Here is a 5,000-nt window from a genome sequence, read left to right on the forward strand (position 1 = left end):
CATTCTTATACTGATATTTGAAAGAGGGCCATTATGTTCTAAAGAGGTTCAGCAAAAAATGTGTTTTTGTTCTCATAATCAACCCAATCAAAACTTATATCCAGACACTGCAGACTAACAAACTATTGCACGAACTGACACCATGTTGTGGTGATTTCTCCCTACTTCATGTCCCACAATTGTCGCTTTACAAAGGATATTCAAAACATCAAGGAATGTCACCTTGAATGTAGGTGTTTCCCTAAGAGTTCTAAGGCTGATGTATATCTTCCTTATTAGGTCCATGATTGACTACGCAAGCCCAATTCTTAGTATGTGGCCACCGAGTTCCCTCAGACCTCTTGAAGCTTAACAGAATAAGGCCATGAGAATTATACTTGGATGACCAATGACGACTAAGATTTTTATTATGAGGAAAGAGCTAGACCTCCCCTCTACTCACAGTCGTGTAACCCAAGTAAACACCATATTTGGCATCAAACTCTAGCAGCTTTAACCCAGATCACGAATTTCCACTATTTTATCAATTGAGATAAATTATAGAGTTAGGCATGCCCGGCCTCGTTCCTCCAATCTAATACTGTCCAACTTATGATGGAAAACCAAAACTGCTCATACTATTCTATTATTTATATATATATATATATATATATATATATATATATATATATATATATATATATATATGTGTGTGTGTGTGTGTGTGTGTGTGTGTGTGTGTGTATGCGTGTGTGATACGATCAGCAAGCATTGTAGCGGAACCAACCCCGATTCCCGCGCGCGGACCCTGACACAAAGCCTCCGACGCCCCTTGCGAAACACGTGATAGCTGGGTCGTGCTTTCAGTCACGCGAGGGAAACCAGGGAACGCTTTCGACCGGGATAAAGAGCTGAGATTCTAGGAGCCTTGTCGTCGATTCTGGCCGCGGCCTCCCGAGGTACTTTTCCCTTTGGGTCGTGGGTCGTTCGTCGTCTCTCTGTGTCTGTCATGCTTTTCTTTGTTCTGTATTTTCTTTTCTCTTTATCCACGTGCTTGTTCCTCTGTTTTTTGTTTGTTTGTTTGTTTTTTTAGATTATTTCTCTAGATATTTGACTCTCTCTCTCTCTCTCTCTCTCTCTCTCTCTCTCTCTCTCTCTCTCTCTCTCTCTCTCTCTCTCCCTCCTTCCCTCCCTCCCTGTCACCCTCCCAACCTCCCTGCCATAGTCTCCCTCCCTCCCTCCCACCCAGCCAACATACCTCACCCCCCTCTCTCCCTCTCTCTCCTTTGTATATCAAATATTCATCCATAATTATAGGCATTACCTCTCCCTCTGTTTAGCCAGCGGCACCAACGACGACAATGCAATATGGAAGTGAATGTTTTTTAACCCAAAAGTAATTGAAAGTAACAGTAATTTGCTTTACGTGCATGCGGTGATGACGTCATGGTCCAATCCGGGAACATGTTATCCGATCTATCAAACGTGCATTAGAGTGAAAGTTGAAAATGGTCGCAGTATCATTAGGGAGAATTATTGTTACATCACTGTTTCTGAATGCGCTGCTACTTCTGCTACTAACGCTGCTGATTTTGCAATTCGTATAACTGGCAATACTAATGCCGATATTTCATTTTTATGGCAATGCTAGTAACGCTATTTCTACCATTGGCACTAAATGATGATAATGATAATAATAGCAATGATATTGATGTTAATGATAATGAGGATAGCAATAATAACAATGATAATGATAATAACAATAATGATATTGTTTATAATAATAGTAATAATATAAGTAATAACAGTAATGATAATAATGATGACAATAACAATGATAATAATAATAGTACTGATAATGATAAACACAACAATGATAATAATGATAACGGTAACGATAGTAATAACACTTATATATATAGTAATAACACTTATATAGTAATAACATAGTATATATAGTAATAACATAGTATAAGGATTATTACTTATATAGTAATAACATATTACTTATATTACTTATATAGTAATAACATAGTATAAGGACATAGTAATAACACTTATAGCAGAGTATAGATGCATTGGTAGAGCGGCATGGTATAGAGAACAGAACATTTTACATATATTACTTAAAATGCATAGAACAGCATAGTATAGAGAACAGAACATTTTACATATATTACTTAAAGTGCATAGAACAGCATGGTATAGAAAACAGAACACTTTACATATATTACTTAAAATGCATAGAACAGCATGGTATAGAAAACAGAACATTTTACATATATTACTTAAAATGCATAGAACAGCATGGTATAGAAAACAGAACATTTTGCATATATTACTTAAAATGCATAGAACAGCATGGTATAGAGAACAGAACATTTTACATATATTACTTAAAATGCATAGAACAGCATGGTATAGAAAACGGAACACTTTACATATATTACTTAAAATGCATAGAACAGCATGGTATAGAAAACAGAACATTTTACATATATTACATAAAATGCATAGAACAGCATGGTATAGAAAACAGAACATTTTACATATATTACATAAAATGCATAGAACAACATGGTATAGAAAACAGAACACTTTACATATATTACTTAAAATGCATAGAACAGCATGGTATAGAAAACAGAACATTTTACATATATTACTTAAAATGCATAGAACAGCATGGTATAGAAAACAGAACATTTTACATATATTACTTAAAATGCATAGAACAGCATGGTATAGAAAACAGAACACTTTACATATATTACTTAAAATGCATAGAACAGCATGGTATAGAGAACAGAACATTTCACAAATGATTAAGATGCATAGAGGACGAATCGTTCAAACTATGGAGAAATCTTCCATAGATAATCACACATAATGGTAGACTTAATGGGAGAGCCTACATTACAGGCCAGCCACGGACAGGTAGGAAACGCCCCGGGCTGGGGACAGGTCAGGTGCAGCGACGTGGAAAGAGGAGCGAGAGAGAGAGAGAAACACAATGAAAAGTGTAATAAAGGGAAAGAAAACACGGGTACAAACATAGGTTTTTATTGTCCGGTTCGAAACGTTGTGGGTGGGTGGGTTAGAATTCCGTGTCTTATCGGAAACAGTGATCCAGTAACGTCTATTACGTACAGACTTTTAGAGATATATAACACTATATTTCTTATCCCTAGACTGTTGGATTCTTTCATGCCATCATATTAATTCATTTATTCATTAGATACAGATCCTCGTATAAAAAGACCTTCCTCTAATAACATAGCTGTCTTCTCCATCGCGTAGAGAAAGAGAACAAAAAAAGTCTTTAAACACACCTGTTCTTGCCATCCTTGAGAGCGGCTCATCCAGAGGCCTAAGAGGCTGTAAGATGAGACAAGATGGTATGGGAGAGAGAGGGGGGGGTGAGATGAGCCCGATGCAGAAACATAGATAAAGATAGAGGCATAGAGACAATGGAGACAGATGTAGAGAGACACAGAGACAACCGAAGACAGAGAGACAGAGACAACCGAAGACAGAGAGACAGACAAAAATAAATAGATAATTGATAAATAAAATAATAATAATAATAAAACGAGATAGAGGCGGGATGTTTGTGAGCCGTAAAGATTTTAAGGAAGTTCACCCTAACAGAAGGTGGTCGCCTCTAACAACCCTAATATTCTAATGGTCCCATCAGTCCTAACAAGGAAGGCAGGTCGGTTTGCATGGCTACTAATTTAGGCAACAGTGGTGGTAGTGCGTACTGTCTAACAATTCTAGTCCTTATGACTACAGTGGTAATCAGTCGCAGAACCGTTTTCTGACAGTTCTAACAACAAGGGTGATAGAACGGGTTGTTTGCGGTTCTAACAACGGTGTTTATTGAACGTTATTGCATTTCTAACAATGTTTTTTGTAGCGTTGTTCGCCGTTCTAGGAATGTTGTTTGTAGAGTGTTGTCAACAGTTCTAACTAAAATGATAACAAACCGTGTTGTTTGCATCTCTAACAGTGGTAAATTCACTTCTAACATCGACGGTAGCAGAGCAAACGACCTTGGTGAAGCTACCCTCCAAAATTATTCGCATCTAAATGTTCTGACAACAGTGGTGGCAGAGGACGTCGGCTCGAGTGGTGGAAATGAGTGACCACAGCGTCGGCGATCTTGTGTTTGAGGCAATTAACTCGGCTTGGTTGAGGAGCCGACGCCGGGGGCCGTGAGCGCTCTCGTCCTCTCCTTCGTCTTCATTTTTCTTCTTCTTTTTTCTCCTCATTTTTCTAAATCTTCATCTTATATTTTTCTTTATTCTCCTCTCTCGGTTTTTTCTTCATCTTCATCTTATATCTTTCTTTTTCTTTTTCTCTTTCTCCTTTTCTTCCATCTTCATCTTTTTTCTTTTCTTTTTCTTTTTATCCTCCTTTTTCCTTCTCCTTTTTCTTCATCTTGTTTTATTCTGCTTGTTCTTGCATATCTTCTACTTCTACTTTTTCTTTTCTCTGTTTTTATTTCCTTCCTCCCCTTCTTTCTCATTCTTTTTGTTATCCTTCTCATTCTTTTTTGTTGTTCTTCTCCTTTCTTTTCTTCCTTCTTCCTTTTTACTTTTTCTCCTCCTCCCTCATCCTCTTCCTCCTCCTCCTCCTTGAAGTAGACGAAAAAATACACAAATAAAAATGGAAGGGATATGCAAACATTCTTATTTTTCCTCCTTCTCTGGTCTCTCGTCTTCCTCCTCCTCTTCTTCTTTCTGTTCCTCTTCTTCATCTTCCTCTTCCTCTTCCTCCTCCTCCTTCTCTTCCTTCTCCTCCTCCACACCCTCCTCTTCCTTCACCTCCTTCTCCTTATCCACTTCCTCCTTCTCCTCATCCACCTCCCTCTCTTCCCCCACCTCCTTCTCCCTCTCCTCCTCCTCCTCAACCACCACCTCCTTCTCCTCTTCCTTCTCCTCCGCCTCTTCCTCCTCCTCCTCCACATCCTCCTCTTTCTCCTCCTCTTTTACCCCACTCTCGAATGAAGAAAGAGC

At 38.3% G+C, this 5,000-nt stretch overlaps 1 protein-coding gene across 1 annotated transcript in view; it reads left to right on the forward strand.

Moving 5' to 3' along the window:
* The window catches only part of LOC113811660 (polypeptide N-acetylgalactosaminyltransferase 1), an 84,739-nt gene that overhangs the window by 22,131 nt on the left and 57,608 nt on the right, over positions 1 to 5,000 (forward strand). The gene's annotated exons all lie outside the window — the stretch shown is intronic.

Source organism: Penaeus vannamei, chromosome 42 (assembly GCF_042767895.1).
Source record: "Penaeus vannamei isolate JL-2024 chromosome 42, ASM4276789v1, whole genome shotgun sequence".
NCBI lineage: Eukaryota > Metazoa > Arthropoda > Malacostraca > Decapoda > Penaeidae > Penaeus > Penaeus vannamei.